Genomic DNA, 26795 nt, shown 5'->3' with positions numbered 1-26795 from the left:
GTGTGTGTGTGAGAGAGAGAGAGAGAGTGTGTGTGTGTGTGTGTGAGAGAGAGAGAGAGAGAGAGTGTGTGTGTGTGTGTGAGAGAGAGTGTGTGTGTGTGTGTATGTGTGTGTGTGTGTGTGTGTGTGTGTGTGTAAACAGACAAGCAGATAGAGAAATAGAGAGACAGGGAGACAGATAAATAGCAGTGAGGGAAGGCACCAGAAACTGGGGCTTCAGGAAAGGCTTCATGTAGAAGGGAATGTTTGAGCTCAGTTTTGAAGGACACATGGGATTCCAAGAGGCAGGGGTAAGGAGCGAGATCTTCCAGGAAGGGGAGGGGAGTGGGGGAGACAACAAAAGCATGGAGAAAGGACATGGAATGTGGAATCTGAAGACAGCAAGAATGCTACCTTGACTGGACTGAAGATATCGCAAAGGAGATTAATGTACAATAAGCTTGTAAATGTAAGTTGGAACCAGGCTATGAAGGATTTTAAAAGCCCAACAGGAATTTATATTTGAAACTTAGGACAATAGGGAGCTGTTTGAGTTTATTGAAAAGTGATAGATGTGGTCAGATCTGGCCTTTAGGAAAGTCCCATTAGCATCAGTGTAGGGGACAAATGGGAGGCTATTCCAATGAGCCAGGGTGAGACTGGGTCTATTCTAGGTGTGAGCGGAGAGGAGACAAATGGGAACAATGCAGTGGTGATAGAAACAAGAAGATATGGCAATTGACTAATGGATGAGGCAGTGAGGTATCAGAGGAAGTACCAAGGTTGGGAGCCCAGGGGACCACAAGGATGGTGGTGCCTCCGACTGAAAAGAGAAATTAAGAAGAAGAATGTTTGGGGAAAAGAGCATGATTCTGTTTCAAACAAACTGAATTGAAGACACCTATGACATACCTAGTTCAAAATGTTCCATAGGCTGTTAGTGATGTGGGCCTGAAACTGGAGAAAAACTAGGGCTGTATGCAGAGATGAGGGAACCTTCTGAGTAGATAAATGAAGTCACGGAATTTGACAAGGACTTCTCAATGAGAGAGTGTGGACAAAGAGATGAGGGCTCAGGACAGTGTGTATACACACACACACACAGACATACAGATACATATGTGTGTATATATACATTTATAAATGTATACATACATACGCATATACATGTATTCTTTAGGAACAGGGCTATAGATCATGAGCCAACAGAGTAGGGGAAAAGCAGGGGAAGAGTCAGATAGGTAATAGAACCTAGAAAGAGCAGCATCCTGAAACTCCAGTGAGTAGAGAGGATGCAAGGAGAGGGAGTGCAGAGCAACCCCAAATGCTGCAGAGAGGTTAAGGATTGAGAAAAAGGCCATTAGAGCTGGCAATTAAGAGATCATGGATAACCTAGGAGAGCAGTTTCCTTGAGTAAAGAATTCAGAAGCTTCGTTGCCTAGGGTTGAGAATTGCTTAAAGGAGAGGGAGTGGAGGGGATGAGGGCTCAACTTTTTTTTCCCCTAGGAATTTGATTAAGAAAGGAAGGAGCGAGATAGGACGAAAGCCTGAAGAAAGTGTTGGTCTAGTGAAAGGTTTTGTTTTTAAAGGATGAGGGAGACTTAGGTGGAATTGCAAACAGCTGGAAAGGAACCAAGAGGGAGGAAGAAAATGCATATTGGGGGAAAGGATGATTTTGGGGGAAGCTCTGTGCCTGAGTGCATGGGACAGGAGGGGAATCAAAGATCCCTACGAGAAGTTGGACCTGGACAAAAGGGTCACCTCTTCCGAGGCTGGGAAAAGAATAAAGGAGAAAATGGGGATGATGCCTAGGGGTTATGTGAATAGGGATCAAGGCTAGGAATCAGGATTTTTTTTTAACTTCTTGTCTACTCCTTTAGAATATAAGCTCTTTGAGAGCAGAAGCCAAGTTTTTTGTCTTTCTTTGTATATCCGCCCTTTGTATAGTGCCTAGCACATAGTCAAAACTCAATACATTCTTGCTGACTGAGTGATTAAACCAATCAACAAACCTTTATTAAGAGAAGCCTTCACCCAGACACCGTGCTAAGTTCTCAAATACAAAGATAGAGCAAACACTTGAGGACCAGAGTCCAATCTCTACTTCTGATAAATACTAGTCATATGACCCAAGACAATTTACTTAGCATCTCTGTGTCCTGGGCAACTAATTCTTTAAGACTTTAAGTCTGCAGCTGTCCTAGCAGCTGCTGTGTCCCTCCCCTGAGGTGAATGGCATGACCTCAGTCATTAAAGAAATACTAGCCCAAATACTATCCCAGCAAGTCCATTAGGAGCAGCTGCCCGGGGACCCAAAAATCCCCTCAGCTGTTCTGCCATGCTGCCTCTCTGACTTCCATGGGCCAAAGAATAGCTCTGTTCCTCCACAGAAGTTTAGAGATTTAGGGACCTCAAAGACAACTGAGTCCAATCATGTTATTTTACAAATGAGGAAACTGAGGCCAACTAATTAGGATTCCATAAGTATAAGGAACTTCTCTCCTTTACCAATGCAGGTTGGGGAGTTGCCTTCCTTTAACAGAGGGCAAATTTTCTAACTCCAAAGGAATTGTGATGAAAAATGCTATCCATATCCAAAAAACTCATGCAGATCAAAGCATACTAATTTTTACTTCCTTTATTTTTTTAGGTTTTTTTTTTTGTTCTATATTTTCTTTCACGATATGGCTAATATGGAAATATGTTTTTCTTGACTGTATGTATATCAAAGTGCTTTCTTTCTCAGTGAGGGAGGTGGGGAGGAAGGGAGGGAGAGACTTTGGAACTAAAAATTTTTTAAAATAAATGTTAAAAATTGGTTTTAGATGTCATTGGAAAAAATAAAATATTAAGAGATTTTTTTTAAAAACAGAGGGTAGAAACTGGACTTTTACCTCACTCCACTTTGCATCTACTGCCCTGTCTGGTTTCAATTCCATGGAGCAAGATGCCTCAATACCTTGTAACCTCTGGTGTTCCATCCCCTATTTGAATCTAAGCTCATTGAGAGTGGAGACTTTCTGCTCGTGTGTTCCTGGCACATAGTATTTAATAAATGCTTTATCTATCTGGTCACCATCTATCATCACCAATCCAGTGATTCCTTCCTCCCTTCCCCCCTTCCTTTTCTTTCTTGTGTTTTGACATACCTTCCATCCAACCAACCTATCCTGACATATATTCTTACTCTAAGATTTATCATTTCCAGCGATCTTTCCATTTACTACACTATTTTTTACGTTCATCATTCTACCTTTGTGACACCTCTCACACCTGGTCCCTTCTTTCTGCTTACATGGCTATCATCCATGTTCATCATTGCCTGGACTATTGCAATAACATACAAAAAATAATTACATGATCTCCCTGCCTCATTTTTTCCCTTAATGAGCCACCCCACATACAACTTCCAAAGTGATTTTCCTAAAGCATAAGTCTGACCACATCACTCCCTTACTCAAAAAAAAGATTGCTTCTAGGACAAGAATCCATGGTTCTCCTACATGGATAGATTTCAGAGGGTTCATGAATAAGGATGGGAAAAAATACATCTTTATTTTTACTAACCTCTAAAATTTAATATTTCCTTCTATTATAAATACAAGCAACAAACTGCAGTGATATTAGAAGTACTTGTGACCTTGTCACCAAGAGAAATCACATTTTTCCTGTCATATTACAGTTGTCACAGATATCTCAAAATATCATTTGTACTCATCACTACTTTGAAATTATTGTACTTATTAAACCTGCCACAAGATCTCATGTGATTTCAGTCTTTCTGCCTACAATCTAGATTTCAATATAATTGATTTCTTTTGTCACATCCCATGAGTTTATTTTATGTATTTAAAAACATGATTCTAAAAAGGGGTCCATAGGCTTCAGCAGACTGCCAAAGCCATCCATGGCTCAAAAAAAGGGGGTGAACACATGGACTAGGGTCAGATTCCTCCATCATTTAAAGACCTGTATATAGCCTGTCTCCAACCTATGTTTATAGCCTTACAATATTTTTTGAGGGGTTCTACTGTCAAAAAGGCTTTCTGGCTGACCCCTGCTCTTCAACATTCCATTTCTTTTCGCTCCACCCCATATCTGAAATACAATCCCTCCTCACCTCTGCCCCTTATAGTCTCTGGTTACCTTCAAGTCTTTACTCAAGGACCAGTTTTCTAATAAGTCCTTTTCTGACCCCCCTAGTTGCCTTCTCTTTCAAATTTACCTTTTTTTTGGTATTTATTTTGTGTATATTTGTAAATGTAAATGTTGTCTCCCCTGTGGAATATAAGATGCCAAAGGTCAAATACTTTGCCTCAGCAGCCTGCACACCCTAGAAATGCTTTGACCCTTATGGTCCTCTCTGATCAGTAAGTTCCTGCCCAGGAATAATGTTTAAAGAAGTTCTCAGACCATCCACACTCACTTCTCTGTCTCCAGTACTGACTCTTTGGACTTTTTCAGTTTTCCCTGACATAAGTACCTTCTCCCTCTCTCCACAGATTTCTAGCTTCCTTTTATGTTCTGTCTTCCCTCATTATAAATCCAAGTTTCTTTAGGATAGGGATTATCTTTTTGAGGGGTGGGAGGAGGAGAAGGAAACAAGGAAGGAAGGTATTTGTATTTCCAGGACTTAGCATAGTACATGACAGATGGTAGGTGCATAATAAAAATTGGTTGTCTGATTCAACTTAATACTATGGTCTAATATTCCAGGCTATCTAGATATTTTTGGATACTCTGTCATCTGCAAATTTTATAAAGATTTCATTAATGCCTTTGTCCAAGTTATTGATTAAAAATATGTTAAACTGTACAGAATCAAGCACAGATCTCTGGAGAACTCTCTAGTTCAAATTGTCTCCCCCAAGAGTAGTCGACTACTTTATGGAGCTAGTCATTTCACCAATTCTGAATTTCTCAACTCTACGATCATCTAGAATAGCATGATAGACTTTGTTAAATGTATTGTTAAAACCTAGATAACGCTATGTCTATCGAATTCTTTTGCTCTATCGGTCTAATAAACCTATCAAAATGGAAACAAGGTTAGTATATCTTGACCTGGTCTTGACAAAGCAATTCTAGTTGCTTTTGATCATTACTTTTTTTTCTAAATGTTCACGAACCACCCCTTTAATAGCATAACCCCTATGAAGCAGTCTTCAGATGTTCCATGTTTTCTGGTCTTCCCTTGTATTTCCCTAATCTTACATGTCAAAGACAGGTGTAAATGTGGAGTCAGAAAAGATAGAAGGAGATCTAAGTTAAAGGCCAGCTGTCAGAAGGTATGCTACGTTCATATGCTATGGTAAGATTTTCAAGCACAAGGTATAGTGCTCTGTGGAGCAGCGAGGTGGTGCCATAACACGTGGAGAATCAGGCCTGGAGTCAGGAAAACCTTAGTTAAATTGACCTCAAACACTTACTAGCTGTGTGATCCTGGGCAAGTCACTTAACCCTTTTCTGCCTCCATTTCCTCATCTGTCAAATGGGGATAATAATAGCACCTTCCTCCCAGGGTTGTTTTGAGGATCAAATGAGATGATATTTGTAAAGCACTTGGCACACAGCCAGTAGTAGGAGCTATGTAAATATTAGCTATGTCATTGTTATTATCACATGGTATAATAAATGCAAAGTACTTTGGACAGTGCCTGGCACATAGTAAGAATTATATAAATAGAGTTAGTGATGATGATGACGATGACGACGATGATGGCTGAGTGACCCTCAGGCTTTTGTCTGCAACCATAATATGTTGGGAGGGGATGGAAAGAAGGAAATTGGTTATTTGAGTGGCCCCAGGGAATTTTCTGCTGAAGTAATGGAGAGTAGGTTTTGCCTACTTGCTGGTCAAGATATCCCCAACAACCTCTGCTGGAGCAATTGTGGTAAGTTGAAAGTTCCACTTTTCCTTTTTACCTATGAGACTAAGAATAAGTGATAGTGTTTTATAAATGGTGTTGAGGTGTGTGTGTGCCCATAGTGGAAATGAGGAAAAGGATGAAGAAAAAAAGGGTAGAGGGAGTGAACTAGAAATTCAGACTTTCCCAGAAGCAATGGCAGTCTTGCCTTCAAGTCTCATTAGCTGTTAATACAATTATTTTTAAATTCCAATTTTCTTTACTAAAATCCATTCATACAAAATCTTCAGTGATGGAGTTCTTCAGGGATATGCTAAAAAGGGAACAAGAATGGAATTTCCAGTGGGTGAGGGCACATGAGCCAAGAGAATTATGAGTTATTTGGGGAAAAAGGGAAAGAAAATCCATTCTAAAATATTGTGTTATTTAAAATAAGTTTTTGTTAATATCTTTTGGTTTTTACATCATTATTGATTTCCCCTTGTATCCCTTCTCTCTCTCCCAGAAAGCCATCCTTTATAACAAACATAACTTTTTAAAAAACAAAAAAGAGAAAAAATTAATATAATTCATCAATACAATGATAAAGTCTGAAAATATGTACAATGTGCAGCACCCCTGCTTCTGCAGAATGGTGGGATGAGAGTATCTTTTCATCTTTTCTTTCAGGTCTTGCTTGTGCTTTGTGATTTTGCAACATTTACTTTTGATTTGTGCATGTGGTTTTTCTTTCAGTTCACTTAGTTGTCCTCATTGTATACATTGTTTCCTTTCCTCAGCTTTGCTCCCTTTGCTTTGTATCAGTTTGTATAGCTCTTTTTATGCTTCTCTGTGTTTGTCACACACATCATTTCTTACAGCGCAGTAATATCCTATTACATTCACATCCCCCAATTTGTTTAGTCATCTTCCAATCAATGGTCATTTACCTTGTTTCCAATTCTTTGCTATCACAAAAAGTGCTGCTATAAATAGCTTCCTTGGCAGCCTTACCTCACTTAAATACAATTCACTTGCATGTCATGGCATAACCTCCCTGATGTTGCGGTCCTCTTAGAGAAGGAAGGACATACCACAACAATAACAGTTTCCTTGAGGTATAAGCCCAGTAATAAAATCTCTGGGTTGAAGGATATGAACATTTGAGTAACTTATTTTCATAATTTCGAATTGATTTCCAAAATGGTTATACCAATTCACAGATCTACCAACAATCCTTCCAAGGTTCCTCTCTTTTGTCAACTTTATCAGTTTGCATAGTGTGAGGTGAAACCTCAGGGCTGTTTTGATTTGCACTTCTTTTATTACCAATGATTTGTAGCATTCTTCCATATGGAGTGAGGAAAGTGATAATGTTTAATATAAAATTTTGGAATAATCTCTTTGTTCTCTCTGAAGCAAACTCAGAGAGTGCCTCTTCCTATGTCAGCAAAAGCCAACCAAGGCTGACTTTACATTCCTTAAGGAGACCTTTAACCTAAGACACTATCTTGAATAATGGGACGTTTTCCATATCTTAATATTTGTAGACCTACACTATGTTATGGCATGTTAATGGTAAATAAAACACAGACATCTTAGGTCGTAATTTCTATTGAACTTTGTTTACCCTTTCCTATGTCAGTTATCTGTTTAGGGCAGGAAGCCTACCACTTACTAGTGGTGGGATTTCCGAGACATATGTTTACCCAGCTTGGAATCCCAAGGCCTGACCAATATTGCTTTGTTAATTGTCCTGTCTTACTGAATTTATGATTTGTTCAACTAGGAGAGTTCTTTTCTCACGGCAAAATGTATATAAGCCAGAAGATTTCTGCACTGGGTAGCCAGAACATTTCTGGCTCCATAATGCATTATGTACTGTTTTCTTTATGGGGAATTGATCAATTAATTAATTAAATCATAAAATTATGCATTTAGCCATGTTGCCTTTTCTTCAACAAGTTTTGAGGTCAACAAAAGGAACAAGCATTTATTAAGTGCCTACTATGTGCCAGGAACTATAAGCAATTTGCAAATATTATCTTATTTAATCCTCATGATTATATCTGTTCATTGTTCATTTATCTTGGATACTAAACTCTTAATCAGAGAAATCTGACAAAGATTTTTTTTTCCTATTCAACCACTTCCTTCTTTTCCTAGGTGAATTAATATTGTTGTGAAAAAGTTTGTCAGCTTCATGTAATCAAAGTCATTTATTTAATGTTTTGTAATCTCCTCTGTCCCTTGTTTGGTTAAGAATACATCTCCTATCACTAGCTATGAGAGGCATATGATCTGTTTCTCTCTTGATTTTTTAAAAATGATTTTTAATATTAAAATCACATATGCATTTATAATGTGTTGTGGAATATGGAGCAGTTAAGTGGCACTATGGTGCACAGAGTGCTGGGCCCAAAGACTCAGATACTTAGTAGCTGTGTGACCCTGAGCAAATCACTAGACCCTGTTTACCTCAGAGGTTCCTCATCTATAAAACGAACTGGAGAAGTAAATGGCAAACCACTACAACATCTTTTCCAAGAAAACTCAAAAAGCGTTGGGCACAACTGAAAAACAACTGTGTTTAAATGCGGAATTGTCAATATAAACCTAATTTCTGCCAGACTGTTTTCCAATTTTCCCAGCAAATTTTAAAAATCAAATATGAGGTTCTTTGCTAAGTAAATCTTTTCCTGACTTTATCAAATACTATGTTATGAAGTTCTATTGTCTCTAATTCTCCTTTGTCTATTTGTTTCATTGATCTGTCTTGCTGTTTTTTTAACTAATTTGTTGCTGTTGAATCATTTCTGACTTTTGTGATCCTGTTTGGGGTTTTCTTGGAAGAGATACTGGAGTGGTTTGCCATTTTCTTCTTCAGTTCATTTTACAGATGAGGAAACTGAGGTGAACAGGGTGAAGTGACTTGCCCAGGGTCACACAGCTAGTCTTTGAGGTTAGTTTTGAATTCAGAAAGATGAGTCTTTCCTGACTTCAGCCCAGCACTCTGCATTATGGTGCCCCCTAGCTTCCTTTTTTAATGGTTCTGATGGCTGTTACTTTATAATCTAGTTTGAGATCTGGAAGTGTTATTTTCCCTTTGTTCCTACCTCTTTTCCTCATTTCCCTTGATGCTCTGGATCTTTTGTTATCACAAATAAATTTTATCACTATTTCATCAAGTTCTATAAAATATTTCTTGGATAATTTGATTGTCATATCATTAAAAGTTTAAATTAACTTTGGTAATATTGTCATTTTTGTTTTATTGACATGACACAGATATGATCACTGAATATTCCTCCAGCTGTTTAAGATTTTCTTTGCTTCTTTAAGGAGCATGTCGTAATTGACTCTATACAAGTCTTTTGTGTGGTTTGGTAGATTGATCCCCAGATATTTTTTTGTATTTTGTAGTTATTTGGAATCACAGTTTCCTTTCTATAACTGTCCTCAGAGCTTTTGGTTTTAGATACTTTTTATGATATTAAAAGGATCCTTTTATGCCCATACTTTGTAGGATTTTTTAAAACAGAAATGATTGTTGTGCTTTGTCAAAAGGTTTTCCTGCATCTACTGAGATTATCGTGTGGTTTTCATTATTTTTGTTTTTAATATAATTATGTTGATTGTTTTCCCAATGTTGAACTATCTTTGTATCCCTGGTATAAATCCAACATGGCCGTAAATGAATGATTTCTTGGATAATCACTATAGTCTATTTGACAGGATTTTATTTAAAAATTTCGAATTGTTATTTGTTAATATTAGGTTGTAATTTTGTGTTTTAACCTTCCCTGGTTTAGGTGTTAGGACTACATTTGTTTCACAAAAGGATTCTGATAGAGTGCTTTCTTTTTCAATTTTTGAAAATAATTTGTGTAATATGGGTACTAATTGTTCTTGAAAAGTTTAGGAGAATTGTTCTGTGAATTCATTAGGACCAAAAGCTTTTTTCTTTGGTAGTTTCTATTTCCTTTTTTGAGATTCAGTTCTTTAAGATCTCTATTTGGTCTAATGTGAGTTGGCATATTTTATATTTTTGGAGGTATTTCTCTATTTCTTTTGTATTAGGATATAACTGTGTTGAGAGAAATGATTGTTTCTTTCTTGTATTTAATAAACAATTATTGAATAGGGACCAAGATTTTTCCCCTTTTTTACTTCCTCATTGAGAAATCAACCATTGTGGGAAATTTGGAGCGAAGACTTATCCAACTAGGTTGAGAGAATTGGTGAATTCCTGTTCGTTGTGTTTGGTCAGGCAGGTTTGGAGTAGACATGAATTCCCTCTTTGATATGCATATTGATAAGTCTCTTTGACCACGACTTGGGTAATCCAATTTAGGTACCCCCAAGACTCTTTTGGGAATGTCCACATCTCATTATAATATTCATTTTCTCATTAATGGTTAACCAATCAGAGCTGATTGCCATCCTCAGGAAGACCCACTCTTCCAAGGGCATATAAACTGTGAGCCTATCATCATGGGAGGTTTTTGGCATTTGAGAGTGCCACTGACCTCTTTTATTAATAAAATGCTAGCATTATTAATAAAATTATTAATTACCCAGAAGCTATGCCTCTTGAACTTTTTAAATGTCACAGTGTATAATAAGTTCCGATTATTCATTTTATTTCTTCTGGTTTTGTCGTGATGTCACCTTGCTCATTAGCTATTTTGTTGATTTGATTTTCTGCCCTCTTCTTTTAATCATATTTGCTAAAGTTGTATCAATTTTATTGGTCTTTTAAAAAAACAGATTTTAGTTTTATCACTTCTATACTTTTTTTTGTTTTTGTATTGTCTATTTCTCCTTTAATTTTAATCTCATTTTTTGTGCTTATCTTAGTTTTGTCTATTTGTTGACTTTCTAATTTCTAAAACTGCATATTCAGCTCATTAATACTTTCTCCCCAATTTTATTAATTTATATTAATAGGGATATTTTTCCCCCTTAAAAACTTTTTTTACCCGAATCCCAGAGATTTTGGTGTGTTGTTTCATTGTTATTTTCTTTCACACAATTAATTGTTCTATGATTTTTTTTTTTACTCATTCATTATGTGGGATTTCATTTTTAAGTCTCCATTTAATTTTGGGTCTTATATTTGTATTCCCTGAAATAATTACCATTTTTATTTTATTATGGGTTGCAAAGGATGGCATTTACTCAGGAATATACTGGAGAGAGCTCTAGTCAACTTAAGAGCCAACTGTTAAATTTTCAATTGCCTTAGAAATAGACAATTGCTAAAAATCAAAGCTTAATTTATTGGGTTTTTTTTGTCTAAACTGAGGAAAGTTTTGATTTCAAAGTGTATAAGTGTATAAGAATTTCTCCCTCTCCCTCCCAGAGTGAGTTGTTCGACTTTACTAGTATTGCACTGTCTTGCTTTATAAACCTTGTTTGAGTTCAGTAAGAGTGTAGCAAATAGCTCAGGAAATGAGATTATCGCTAGCCTGAAGGCCTAGTCACTAAAAATAATAATAATAATAGCTGTTATTATCATTACTGCTTTTATTATTTTCATTTTTGTAGGACTTAAATGTTTTGAAATGTTTTATATTCATTATCTAATTTGAGCCTTATAATACCCCTGAGTCTACTATTTTTGCCTTTTGACATTTGTTTGCAACATCTCTATGCTCTAATATATGGCCAATTATTGTAAATGTTCCCTGTGGTTCTGTAACGTATGTGTATTCTTTAGCAGTCCCATTTGGAAGATACCCAAGTCTTTTAGTTCTAGCTTCTCCAGCAATTTGATTAATTCTGTATCTTCCCTTTTATTTATTTTTCTATTTAAACTTCTCCACAACTGAGAAAGGGACATTGAAGTCTGAAGTCTGCTGTCACTACCGTGTGCAGTTCAGTTAATATTTCTTCTGTGAATTTAGATCCTAAGGCATTTGTAACATACAAGTTTAATACTGACTTAGTTTGTTGTCTGTGGAACCTTTCAGTATAATATAGTTTCTTTGTTTATCCCGTTGTATATTTTGAATGTTTATTTTTGTTTTGTCTGTTTTATAGAATGCTTTATATAGTCATCATATTTATAGCATGATTGCAACTCCTGCTTTTTTGGATTCTCCTGGTGTTTTTTTTAACAAAATTTTTACATTTATTTTAGTAAGTATTTTTTCCAGCCCTTCATTTTTATTCTACGTATGTTGTTTTTTAATGTACTTCTTGTAAGTAACAGATTGTGGGATTTTCTTATCTAATCTGTCACTCTTTTTCATTTTATTGTGTTGTTTAATTCATTTGCATTTAAAGTCGGTTTTATATTTTGAGAGGTTTAGTCCTATATTATAAAAGTTAGATTCATATTTTTCTTCATTAGTTCCAATACTTTTTTCCAAATTAGGATTTTTTTTCCTTTTTCCTCTGTAAACACAGTACTGTCCGGTTATTTCAACTTAGTCTATTTCAAGGCCATCTTATTCCCAATGGCTCTCTTCCTCTCACTTCCAATCACCTCCTCCCTATCTCTTACCACTTTCACTAATTTTGGAATTTTGCTTATTAGTTACTTTTTCATTCTCGCTTTTATATAGTTATTTAATTTATGGAATATCTCTCATACGATCATTCATCAGTAGTATTTCACTACTTAAACAAGGTTTCTCCCTTTCTTTTCCCCTTTGTAAAAATCCCTCCCTTTGCCTTCTTGTTCATTATAACATAGTCTCTCTTCCTCTTGACAGAGTACAGGAATTATTTTTCCTTTGCTGTTAGCCTTTGTCTCATCAAGTAAACACATTTTTGTTGTTGTTCAGTCATTTTCAGTCATGTCCACCTCTGTCATGACCCCATTTGGAGTTTTCTTGGCAAAGATACTACAGTGGTTTGTCATTTCCTTTTGTAGCTTTTTTTTTACAGATGAGGAAACTAGAGCAAATAGAGTTAAGTGACTAGTCCAAAGTCACACAACTAGTAAGTATCTGAAGCCAGATTTGAGCTCAAGAAGATGAATCTTCCTGACTCAAGGCTCAGTACTCTATCCCTTATGCCACCTAACTGCCCAGGTGCATCATATATTCCCTTCTATCTCCTTTCTTCCCTCCCCTTTTAATGTAAACTCCCATGCTGTAATTTAGTCCCACAAAAAACCAAACAATAACAATATTGATTCTCATGTAGGTGTGATGCTGTGAGGTTTAGCCTATGAGATTTCACGCCCATTTCTTTGCTATCACTTCTATTTGACTTGGGCCTTCACTCTTGTCTCTTTATGTACATTTAGAAAGAAATCTCTTAATGATCTCTGTTGTTATTTTCTGTTCTGTATTTTGTGGCTGTGTTTTTTTTCACTCTTTTTGTATTTCCATTGTCTGTGATGTTTGAGAAGAAAATAGTTTTTTCAGGTCTAGTTTTCTTTCTAGGAATATTTTGAATGCTTTTTTTTTCTGAACATCTATCTTTTCTCATTTGTTGTTAGGCTTAGATTTCCAGATTTGATCTCCTTTCCTCTTCATAACACACTATTTCATCGCTTTAGGAGGTTTTGGTGGGTGCAGAATAGTCTTGTGTTATTTGAATTTCCTTCCCTTTACAGTTGAAGGGTTTTCTCCTGGTTACTTGCAGAATTAGTTGGTTTTTTTTTATGGAATTCTTAAATTTAACCACTATGTGTCTTAGGATGTATAACATATATTTTTTCCTAGAGGCAATCTATGGATGATTTTTATTGGCACCTTTATCTCCTGTGTTTAAATGTTCTAGGAAGGTTTTTAAAAAAATTATTTCTTGCATTGTGGTGTTCAGATTTTTTTTATCTTATTATGTTCTTCTGGGAGACCTATAATCTTTAAGTTGTCTTTATACATCCTGTCTTTAAAATCAATATGCTTTGCTTGTTTAGACAGCATGCTTTTAAAAAACTTTACTGCTTTTTGCTTCTCTTCTAGATTGTCTTTTGTTTCTCTGTATTTGTATTCCTAATGGGACATCTTCTCTCTCTGTCTCTGTCTCTCTGTCTCTCTCTCTTTTTCTCTCTCTCTCTTTTAATATCTATCTATTTATTTTTAGTTTTCAACATTCACTTTTATAAGATTTTGAGTTTGAAATTTTTCTCCCCTCCTTCCCCTCCTCCTTCCCCAAGAAAGCAAGCAATCTGGTACAGGTCATACATGTACAATCATATTAAACATATTTCCTCATTGATCGTGTTGTAAAGAAGAATTAGAACCAAAGGGAAAAACCTCAAAAAAGAAGAAACAAACAAAAAAGACAAAATAGTGTGCTTTGATCTGCATTCAGACTCCATGATTTTTTCTCTGGATATAGATAGCATTTTTTATCATGAGCCCTTTGGAATTGTCTTATATCCTTGCATTGCTGAGAACAGTTAAGTCTATCAAAGTTGGTCATTGTACAATGTTACTGTTGCTGTGTACAATGTTCTCCTGGTTCTGCTTATTTCACTCAGCATAAGTTAGTCTTTTCAGGTTTTTCTGAAGTCAGCCTGCTCTTCATTCCATTACATTCATATACCACAACTTGTTCATCCATTCCCCAAATGACGGTCATCCCCTCAATTTCCAATTCTTAGCCACCACAAAAAGAGCTGCTATAAATATTTTTGTACATGTGGGTCCTTTTTTCATTTTTATGATCTCTTTGGAATACAGACTTAGAAGTGGTATTGCTGGGTCAAAAGGTATGCACAGTTTTGCAGCTTTATAGTTACAAATTGCTTTCCAGAATAGTTGAATTAATTCACAACTTCACCAACAATACATTAGTGTTCCAATTTTCCCATATCTTCTCCAACATTTATCATTTTCCGGTTTTGTCATGTTAGTGATGTAGTACCTCAGAGTTGTTTTAATTTGCATATCTCTAATCAATAGTGATTTAGAGCACTTTTTCATATGACTATAGATAGCTTTAATTCCTTCATCTGAAAACTGCTGGTTTATATCCCTTAAGCATTTATCAGTTGAGGAAGGATTTGTATTCTTATAAATTTGACTTAGTTGTCTATATATTTTGGAAATGAGGTCTTAATCAGAGACTCTGGCTGTAAAAATTGTTTCCCAGTTTTCTGTTTCCCTTTTAATATTGGTTGCATTGGCTTTGTTTGTGCAAAAACTTTTTAATTTAATGTAATCAAAATTATCCATTTTGCATTTCATAACATTCTCTATCTCTTGTTTGGTCATAAATTCTTCCATTCTCTATAGATATGACAGGTAAACTATTCCTTGCTCTCCTAATTTGCTTATAGTATAACACATTATATCTAAATTATATATCCATTTTGATTTTATCTTGGTTTATGGTGTGAGGTTTTGCCTAGTTTCTGCCATACTACTTTCCAGTTTTCCCAGCAGTTTTTGTCAAATGCTGAGTTCTTATCCTAGAAGCTGGAGTCTCTGGGTTTATCAAAAAGTAGATTACTATAGTAATTGACTACTGTATCTGACGTACCTAACCTATTCCATTGATCCACCATGCTATTTCTTAGCCAGTACCAGGTAGTTTTGATGTTTGCTGTTTTGTAATGCAATTTTAGATCTGGTACATCTAGGTGGGGCATCTTCTCTTTTGTTAATTTGATGAGATTTATACTATGGATTCAAGTTTTTCTATTCTGCTGATTATTTCTGTTGTACAGGCCATAAATTCTGATTTTACAATTCTTATTTCTATTTTAAGTCATTTAGAAATATCATCCTATAGTTTCATGCTCTCTCCAGAATCCACAGGTTCCTCTGCCACATCAACTGTTGATTTCTTTTCTTAAGTGGTAATACTTATTCATAGATGCCCAAACTATGCCCTAATCACATGACCATTTTTCCTTCTGTTATTAATATCTTCTCTATTGGTTTATCTGCTTACGCTCAGGATTTTGAGTTTTTTTCTTCCCAAGATATTTGATAATTTCAGTCTCTTTTTCCCCCGTATTTCCCCTTATTATTCACTTTCTGACTCTCTCCCCTTTGATGGTACTTTCCTTTGGGGACTATATCTCAGAACTCTCATCCTCTTCTCACACTGGCAATTCATAGTTCACCACCCTGAATTTTTGTCCCAAGTAACTTCTAGCGGATCAGAGCTGGTCTCACTTGATGCTAGGCTCTTCTTTTAGGATTAGTAGAGTGCCATACAGTCTCACACATATGTGTCTTGCCCTAGTTCTCTCTGTTTCTCAGTTTTCTGAGTTCTGTTGCAGCACAGAGTAATACTGTTCCTCATTATTGTCATATTCCTTACTCATTGCAGCCTGAGTAAATTTCTGCTATTTAGATCTCTGAGGCATTAGGGATGGAGGAAAGATAGGGATACAGTGCTGAATTCTGTTGCAAGTGTGTGGGCTGGTTTGTGCAACATGATATATTCATGGAGTGGAAATGGTGAGTGATCACATTAGGAGTTAAGGATTAACATTCTCTGCTATTCATTCATTGAGTTTTTACCTTATTTGGGTACTTAGTGTCCAAGACTGGAGAGAACTGAAATAGCTTTCTCTTTGGTGCATAATTCCTATTTTGGAGAGGTTTGAAAGGTCATGGTGATTGGGAAAAATATTTAGCCCTCAACCTTGCTAGTCACAAAATCCAGAAGTTCTCTTTAATAGACTTTAAATGCAAAACCTGCTAGGTGGCACAGTGGATAGAGTGCTTGGACTCATGAAGACTTAAGTACAAATCTAGCCTCACACACTTAGTGTTAAATAGTTAAAGCAAATCCCCTAACCTGGTTTGCCTCAGTTTCCTCATCTGTAAAATGATCTGGAGAAGGAAATGGCAAGCCACTCCAGTATCTCTGTCAAGAAAACCACAAATGAGGTCACAAAGAGTTAGACATGACTGAAAAACCACTGAACAATAGCAGCAATAACTGATTTGCTAGGGAAAGAAGAGCTGCTCATGCTCAGTTTGAAGTGAATGGATATAACTCTGGCATCAGTCACCCCCTGGTGATTTGTAGATATAGAACTCTACTCCAAGTTATACCCCCTAGTGCAAGGAATATTATCTGTCATACAAGTAATATTGTACAGACAGTACGTATGGTATGAGGGACATCTGTTCTAGATTTTTGACAGAATTGAAGTCAAGATTACTAGTCTCTATTTTCCTGACTGCATTCTCTTCCTTTTAAAAAAAAAATCAGAACAGCTGCCCTTCTCCAATCCATCACCCTCCCATTTTCCATGAGCTTTCAAAGATCATGAAGTGACTCAGCAGTCACATCTGCCACTATTTTCAATACTCTTGTACATAGTTTACCTGGAGCTGCTCACTTAAATTGTTCAAGAGCAGGTAGGCACTCTCCGACCATTCTATTCCCCTATTTATCTAATCAAGAGTCTGGTAACCGTGTTTGTTCTATCCTTTCTAAAAAAAAATTATCCTTCTTTTCTGAGCCATTCTGCCTTTTCTCTGTCTTCAGCTATCTTTATAATACCTACCCTGAGCAGTGGTTCTATCCCTTATTTGATTCTCTCCTGTCCTTAACCTAACTAGAAATCCTTCACCTGCACACCCAGCCTTTGTCATTCTGAGATTTCCACATCAAAATTGGTGAGCCCTAGATTTCACTTTTCTAATAATATTTTTGCATGATTGTGTCACACTTTTGTATCATCCTTCATTGCCTGAATTTGCTTTCTTCTTCTCTATACATCTCTTAAAAATCTGTCTTGTTCAGGGCAAGTGGTGCAATGGATAGAGCACCAGCCCTGGGAGTCAGGACTTGAGTTCAAATTTGTCCTTAGACATGTACTAACTATGTGACCCTGGACAAGCCACTTAACAAAAAAAAAAGTCTGTCTTGGTCAATGAGTTTCTTCTTCATCAATGTAGGAGGAATATCTCCAAGAGTGATGCCTTGCTTAGGGAGAATCAGGCCTAGGGAGCCCACAGAAGAGTGTGGAGATATCATAAGGAGCAGAATCAGTTTAAACAGCTCCCATTTCTCCATACTGGAATTGTCCCTCTGTGTCTTTCTAATTTAATTCTTGAAAGCTTCCCATTATTCTTGGTGCGATTTTCTCTGTAGAAGTTTAGTCCGTGAGCTCTTACCTATCTTCTCTCTGGACCCTTTGAAATTTGCTCTCCCCCAATCTAGGGCTCATTTCACATCACTCCTTGCTTTCCTTTCCTCTATCACAGATTCTAAAACAGAACGGCCACTCCTCCTCAAGGTTCTCATCTTTTCTACCCCAGCAACCAATTCCTCTTCGTTGGAGAGAATTAGATCCAGAAGAAACATCTCTCTCATTAGTCTCTCTGCCTTTTCAAGGATTAACTTATTACGAAGATTACATAGTGATTATAAAAATGGAAATGAAAAGAATACTAAAATGAAGATGAACACTGTGTAATTGTAATAACCGATCTTGGTCCCAGAGAACAGATAATGGAAGCATATCTCCCTTGTCTTGTTAGAGAGATGAGGGATTACAGGAACAGAATATTGGAAACATTGTTAAACGCAATCACTGTAGTCATTGTTTTTACTTAAATGTTTTTCTTTGTTAGAAGAGGGATTTGATCTCAGGGAATAGGAGTTAGGGAGTTGGGGTTAAAAAAGATATTGGTGTGATTTAAAAGCAAAAGGCATCAGAAAACTTATTTTAAAAAAATTGGCTGCTCTGCTTTGTCCAGAAAGATAATTCCAACAGACTGATAATTGAAATCACCCATCACTTCTATTAAGAATTTATTTCTCTTTTGAAGAATTTTGGGGTTTCTTTGTAATAATAATAAAGTTATTATTATTACTAACATTTATATAATGCTTACTATGTAGCAGATGCTTTACAAATATTGTCTCACTTGATCCTGTGAGGTGGATGCTATTATGACTCCCATTTTACAGATGAGGAAACTGAGACAAACGGAGGTTAAGTGACTTGCCCAGGGTCACATAGCTAGTGTCTGAGGCAGGATTTGAACTCAGATTTTTCTGATTATAAGCCCAGTGCTCTATATACTGTACCATCTGAGGGCTATTGTCCACAGGATTCTCTTTCATGTGATCATATTGGTTCATTTTTCCTCATATTATAATATTTTTTCAACAAACTTTAAAAAAACTTTGCTCATTCATCCTTCTGGCTTTGTGATTCCTTTTGTCAGTTTATCTGTTTGTAGGCTGGGTTTTATTCAGGTTTTCTCTCTTGTTCTTTAGAAAGAACTTCATGTTTGTTACTTATCTCTGTAACTCACAGACCAACACCCCCAGGATTAGGGATTGCATAAGCTGGATTCAATCATGGAACTGACCCCTCAAAATCATATTTCTGACCCATTTTGACTCCACCCAAATAATTACTGAGTAAAGGCATTTTAGGTACAGGACAGTTTTTATTTCACCCCATTAAAAATGCCATGTAGAAACACATTGAGGACTCAAATAACCTGTGACCAAACCAAGCAATTCCCTGCCTTCTTTGGTCATCCCACCTTTCTCCCCAAGTCCCAACAGGTCCTCCAAACTCACAGTGCTACCCTCAGACATGGACTCCCCTCACAAATTGGATTTTGCTAGAGGGATAACCCACCAACTTTCCAGTGAGTCCTATTTTCTCGAGGGATGCATACAGGTCTTAAGTCTATACTAAGAGGTTCTAAGTGGTTATACTCTACTCTAAAAATAAAACAAAATGACCAAAAAACTCCCAAATACCCATTCACTCAACACACAATAAAAATGGTTATATTACATTAAGGCAATTCAAGGCAACTCTTCTACTGAGAAAAGAAATGGGGGTTACAATGACTATTCCAAAAATACAAATAAGCATTAAATGCATTCATTTCCACTCAGAAGCCTGGTCTATCACTTAACATTATTTCTACAGGTAGAACTTCACACATCAGTGCTATATCAAATTATGAGAACTGTCACATAGGGTGATGGTCAATAAAAAAGACACCTAAAACATTACCATAGCCCAGGAATCTTTGTTTCTCTCTCTAGATCAGGGTTCAGCAAACTATACTGACTCATACCAAATGCAGACTCCTATTTTGTCCAGGGGCTAAAAATAATTTTGACATTTTAAAATCAAGTTTTATTGACTTAAAAAATTAAAAAAACCATTCTTAACTCAAATGGGGCCCTACAAAAAAGACCATTCAGCTGGATTTGGTCTTTGGGCCATCATTTGCCAACCCTTGCTCTAGATGATAGGATTCCAGAACTCACCAGAAATATGACATTTGCATGAAAAAATATACAATAACTATAAATGTAATTAAAAACAAAGAAACTGAATAACACCTGGGATATCCCCCTCTCATACATGGGGTCCTCAAAATAGCTACCTCAGGTTCAAGGTATTCTATGGGTCCATGTTTACTTAACATATTAGCTCATAAGCCTTTACTTTTTTTTTTCAGTTCAAAGCAAAAGTTTTTAATGAGATAATAAAATAAGATTTTTAATGAAATAATAAAGTAAGCATTCACCCCCTAGGATACATAATCCTACAAATGTATATATACATACATACATACATACACATACATACATATACACACACACACACATATACACCATTAGTAGAGAGAGAGAGACCTTTCACAGGAATCCCACAGGAATGAGGAACCCATGTATGTGGAACACCTGTGAAGGGGCGATTCAAATCTCCACTGAAGCAGGACCCCTGATGTTTTCTGAGCTATGTCATCATGACGCTCTCACAGATTCTGCTCCTCATGGCATCTCTGCACTCACTGGACTTTCTTCCCTGGACTCAACCAGTCTGCTCGTGGTCGCATCTCTGCTGGGGACATTGTTGTGTTGTGTTGATTTCTGCTGCCAGATACAAGTCTCCACTGGTCCCAAGGCAACTGCTACATGATTAGTGTCTGGGGGTTTATCGTTCTACTGGTCCCTGTTGTGCTCAGCTGCTGGGCATGTAGTTTCTTCTGGACATTATCCCTGGCTATTATGTTCTGGGCACATCTTTTCACAGCCACCTTGGCTAAGTAAATCTCTGTTTACTACTGAATGACCTCTAAGTGTCTTATTTTGTGCTAGTGCTGAATCAAAACTACCAGGGGACTGGCCTGAGTCAAACTCAGCACAGCACATGAGAGATGACTCACTGACAGGAGGAGGAGAGGGATATATTTGGAAATACAAGTGTTGTAAAAACAAAATATATCAATAAAAATTTTTAAGTCAGTAAGAGAATGTAATAAATTTTATTTTAAGAAAAAAATTCTATGGATTATGAGAAATAGCACCAATTCAACTTGAAAAGTGAATGGGAGTGGGGGGAGAGAAGAGCTATGGGACACTGGAGGCATGTTTAAATTAAGAAAACTGTTGGTTTGCAAAGCACAAATTGTCTCATGTCAGGAAAGGGCCAATGATATGTAGTATGCAGGTATACAAAAACTCAATGGACTATCACTTCCATTCTGTGGCAGACTAAAGGATTTCCATTTAAAAAAAAAATTATTTAGTATTTTATTTCCCCCCAGTTACATATAAAAACAATTTTTAACATTTGTTTTAAAATCTTTGAGTTCTAAATCCTCTTCCTTCCTCCCCCCTGCCCCATTAAGAAGGCAAGCAATTCAATATAGGTTATACATGTTCAATCATGCAAAATATTTCCATAATAATCATGTTGCAAAAGAAAACATGGACCAAAAAAAAACCTCAGGAAAAATAAAAAAGTTTTAAAAGTATGCTTCAATCTATATTCAGACACCATCGGTTCTTTCTCTGGGGATGAATAGCATTTTTTAACATAAGTCCCTCAGAATTGTCTTGGATCACTGTATTGCTGAGAATAGCTAAGTCATTCACAGCTGATCATCTTACGATAGTGCTGTTACTTTGTACACTTTGCATCAACTTATGTAAGTCTCACCAGGCTTTTCCAAGAGCAATCTGCTCATCATTTCCCATAGTACAATAGTATTCTATCACAATCACATACCACAACTTGTTCAACCATTCCCCAAATAATGGGCATCCCCTCAATTTCTAATTCTTTGCCAGCTAGGTGGTGCAGTAGATAGCGCACCAGTGCAGGAGTCAGGAGGACCTGAGTTCAAATCTCACCTCAGACACTTGACACTCACTAACTGTGTGACCTTGGGTAAGTCACTTAATCCCAGTTGCCTCATCCTGAGTCATCTCCAGTCACCCTGATGAATATCTGGTCACTGGATTCAGATGGCTCTGGAGGAGAAGAGAGACTGGTGACCTGCACAGCCCTCCCTCACTCAAAAGAAAGTCAAGTGCAAGTCATGTCATCATTTCTCTGATGGCATGGGCTTCTTCAGCAACAAAGGACGAACACACAATTCTTTGCCATGAGAAAAGATCTGGTATAAATATTTTTTTACATATAGGTCCTTTTCTTTTTTTTTCTTTTTTCTTTTTTATCTCTTTTAGGATACAAACCTACTATTGGTATTGTTAGGTCAAAGGATATACATGATTTTATAGCCCTTTGGACGTAGTTCCAAATTGTTCTATAGAATCATTGAATCAGTTCACAACTCCACTAACAATGCCTTAATGTCCTATTTTTCCCACATCCCCTCCACCATTTGTCATTTTCCTTTTCTGTCTAATTAGTCAATCTAATAGGTATGAGGTAATACCTCAGAATTGTTTCAATTCACATTTCACTGATCAATAGTGAGTTAGAACATTTTTTCACATGGCTATAGTTAGCTTTGGTTACTTCATCTGAAAACGTCATATTTTTTAATCATTTATCAATTGAGGAATGGCTCTTACATTTATAAATTTGACTCAGTTCTCTATATGTTTAAGAAATGATCAGAGAAACTTGTTTCAAATTTTTTTTCACAGTTACTATTCCTAACTGTATTTCGCTCCATCCTCTTTCCCCCCAATAGAATCCATTTTTCTGAAATGCTATGAGCCCACGGTTCATATCCTGAAAACACTGAACATAGAACCACAAAGCAGACAGAAAAGTCTCTAGAAGATAGTGACAATGAAGAAGGATGCCTCCGTTTCCTCATCTATAAAATAAGGATAATAATATTACCCACATGCCAGAGTTGTTATGAGAATCAAATGAGGTAATTACATTTAAAGTGCTTCATAAACTTCAAAGTACTGTATAAATGTTAGGTATTGTTATAAGCTATTATTCTCTTCTCCAAGAGAAAGGGTTACCAGACTAGTATTATATCTATCTGCCCCCCTGTGTTGATTATTTATTTCCTATTTATATTGTATATAGCTTATTTGTATGCATTTACTTGCTTGCTGTCTCCTCCCATTAGACTGTGAGCCTCTTGGGAAGGGGGATTGTCTTTCTCCTCTTTTTGTATCATAAGTGCTTAGCATTAGTGCCTAGCACATAATAAGAAAGGGGAAAGGGAGAAAGAGGAGGAGAATGGTACCTCTATTGCAGACTGGAGATAGGGGGAGATACAAGGAAGTTTGGATGCCAGCAAGATAAGGCCAAAGTTGACCTGTCAAGGAGGGGATGGGGTTCTAGGATTGGAGAAGGGGTGCAAATGATGATGTAAATGGAGACAAGCCAAGATGGCATGGTGACAGCCGGGAAGTAAGTGCTAGAAAAATGCCTTATAAATTGTGAACCACTACGTAAATCTGAGCTATCATAATTCTCTCTTTTTCCGAGAAATACAAGCGTATAGATGAGCAAGGAATGATGAGAAGCAGTTTTGTCTACAACCAGAGAGAGATTCAAGAAAGGCAATGATCCTGAGGAGTCTAGAAAATGAAATCTTTATGACGTGTTCTGGAATCTCAATTCCATAATGGTGATCTTATCTTTCATTAAGTTCTTGTCTGACCCAATGTGACTCTAATGCCCTTGGACAGTTTTGCTAACTCAGAGGTTGAAAGTCAAACACTTGATGCCTGGGAGGACAGACCATCCCATGTGAGTACTTAGCTCTAACTCACAGTGTTCTTGCTAATGAGATACTTAGGCTGGTGTACAGAGAGCAGTTTGCTCCAGTGAGGTATGAAGGCTGCTGCCTGCTCTTCTCTGCTTGGTTCAGTCCCTTAGTTCTGAAGGCTGCTGGACCACCAACATCAAGCTGGGAAGACAGCCCTACAGAAGACTTCAAAGCAGCATGAGCAAGGGGAATCTGTTATTGGGAAAAGGCATCCCAGATTACTTAGCATAGGAGGAAATCTTTTTCTTTTCTCCAACAGCAAAGGTGATAGGGGAAGGATTTCTGGATGAATGGTTTTTTCCTTGAAAGTAAAAGCTGCTGCCATCCACAGAAAGGACTATTCCTTCACCCTTTTTAGTTAACCAACTAGCATTGATGATGTATCCACTATGTGCCAGACACTGTCTAAGCATCGGGGGTAGAAAACAAGGGAAAAAGGCAAAAGATAATCCCTGTCCTCAGGGAGCTCATAGTCTAATGGGGGTAGGGGAAGACAACATGCAAACAACTATGCACAAACAAGAGATATACAGGATAAATTGGAGATTTAAAAGAGGGAAGTGCTAGTATTATCTTATCATTTAGGCATTTATTTAGATTGTCAGCAGGGCAGCTAGGTGGCACAGTAGATAAAGTGCCAGGTCTGAAGTCAGGAAAACTTCTCAAATCTGGCCTCAGACATTTAATAGATGTGTGACCCTGGGAAATTCACTTCACCCTGTTTGCCTCAGTTTCCTCATCTGTAAAATGAGCTGGAGAAGGAAATGGCAAACCACTGTGGTATCTTTGCTAAGAAAACCCCAAATGGGGTCACAGAGAGTCAGACACAACTTAAAATGACTAAACAACAACTTGCTGATTCCAAATCCAGCACTCTTTCCCACTGTGCTGCATAACTGTAGTACAGTAGCATGGTGGGTATGGATCAGGCTACTCGTAAAGGACTGTTACCAATCAGGAGTGCCAGCGCTCAGGCAACAGCCAGAGGACCCAGAGTCGAGAAGTAATGACATGAAGATGGCTGGAGAGCATGGTGGAGTGCCTCTTCCCCTCCCTAGAGCAGATGCTAGGTTATCACCTAATTACTAATTTGCATAGGCATTTGCCACAAAAAGAAGGAACTGAAGTGGTTGGGAGAAACAGAACACAACTTCTGCTCATTTTCAAATGCTTCAAATTTATGAAATCCTCATTCCAACACAGTGATTGACCAGAATTTAATCACTTAACCTCACTGATTTTTCTGTCTTCATCTATCAAATAGGGATAATACTTGCACTACCTTGTAACCGATGTTATTGTAAAGAAAATACTTTTGAAACCTTAATGCAATAGAAAAATGACTGATTTTCACAAAAAAATATTTATTTCATGGGAACCCAAGGAACCTTGGTAAATCATTAATCTAAAAGCTTCAGGGCACCGCTTTGTTCTCCATTTCACTTAGAGAATATGATGTACATCCCCATACAGGAGCTGTGTCTCTGTGGCATCTACAATTTTATTTCACTCTAGATTTTCTTGTTTGAGATGAAAGAGTCCATTCAGGAGGCAGCTTGAAGTAGTGGAAAGAGCCCTGGTTTGGAGAATGGTTAAACAAAATATCCTCCATTAATATAATAGAATATTATTTTGTTGTAGAAAACCATGGATAAGAAGAAATGGGGGAAGACATGTAAACTGAGGCAGAGGAAAGAAAGCAGAACAGGGAGAGCAATTGACATATGCTACAGTAATACAAATAAAAACAGGGCATGGGGAGGGGCGGGGGCGGGGCTGGAACAAGGAAATGCAACTGAATTCAGGAGAAATGCAGTGACCAAACTGAATTCAGAGGTCAGATGACTACAGGTACTGAAAGGAGCAAACACACACAGATTGTTCTATTGGTTGGTTTTAAAAAGCTTGATTTCTTTTATCTGCTACAATGAGGGGTTGGTAGAAGTAGGGGATAGGTATATAGAGAAATGATTGTGATATAACAAAAAAAAAAATTGTGATACCTCTTCTGGGGCTGCTCCTTCAACCCATTCTTTCACTCTCACAGGTTGAGATCCTCACAGGGTACAATTAATTACTTAGGAGTAACTCTGAGGGGTTGTGGTTTCTAACACTGTAGTGCCTGAGCCCCCACTGGCGTGCTCTAAATGAACAGTTAGCCAGTAGTCTCAAAATATTTATTAAGATAGCAGTGTAAGAACAGTTGGTATAAAACATTCTACCCTGCCTCCAAAGTATGGGATACACTTTTTTTTGGTATATAAAAGGTATCTGGGGCAAGTGGGCTTAAACCTACAATACAACGGCAGTGACACAAATGTGTGGGATGCACAAATGGCAAAGGAGTAAACTCAAAATGCCTAGTTCCTGGAAATCATTTTTGAATCCATAGCCTTCTTTTCTGATGCAAAGAATCACAGTCCTTTGAAGCAACTTTCTTGAGTGGCTATATTTCTATAAATGTCAGTTCATGTTCAAAGTGTTTGTCCTGAGAGTGTCTATCTGCTGTTGTCTAGATGCCTTGTTTCTTAAAGGGGCCCTTTTCTCTGATATGACCAATAGAGACAGGAGGTTCCCTTCCAGGGGCTTGACTCAAACTTGAATCTTTTACTCCTGAAATGAAATATTCCACACCTTCAGCTGACGAATTGCTGAAATTCCTTGGTTTTTATAGCTGGCCAATAATTAGTTTATTTGGCTAGTCAATCACGATTTTCCCCATCTTGATCCAATCAAAGAACTCTTTGCCTCAGGACATAGAAAACCTTATTTTCACATCTATCTGAGTGATTGATTCTGTAAAATAATAAAAAGGCTTTCTCAACTGATAGTCATTAGGGAACAGAGCATCTTATAAATTGATGCATTGTTTTGTGTGTGTGTGTGTGTGTGTGTGTGTGTGTGTAATTCTACCCCTTACATATTCTTTTTTTTTTTTTTAGGAAGAAAGATCATTGACTTGGAGTCACAGGACCTGAGTTTGAATCTGTTGACCTGAAAACTTGGTTAAAGAAAAGGCAACAGGCTAAATGCATACATTTTATGATTTAATTAATTA

General features: G+C 37.0%; 1 long non-coding RNA gene across 1 annotated transcript; it reads left to right on the top strand.

Annotated features, from left to right (window-relative positions):
* On the top strand, positions 1-25731 carry LOC140508615 (uncharacterized). The gene is made up of 3 exons (XR_011968480.1): positions 1-448; positions 22694-22882; positions 23455-25731. It is a non-coding gene; the product is annotated as an uncharacterized lncRNA (long non-coding RNA).
* The last annotated feature ends 1064 nt before the right edge of the window (positions 25732-26795 follow it).

This window comes from Notamacropus eugenii, chromosome 5 (assembly GCF_028372415.1).
Source record: "Notamacropus eugenii isolate mMacEug1 chromosome 5, mMacEug1.pri_v2, whole genome shotgun sequence".
NCBI lineage: Eukaryota > Metazoa > Chordata > Mammalia > Diprotodontia > Macropodidae > Notamacropus > Notamacropus eugenii.
Note: the sequence above shows the minus strand (reverse complement) of the source record. Positions and strands in the feature narration are given on the sequence as shown.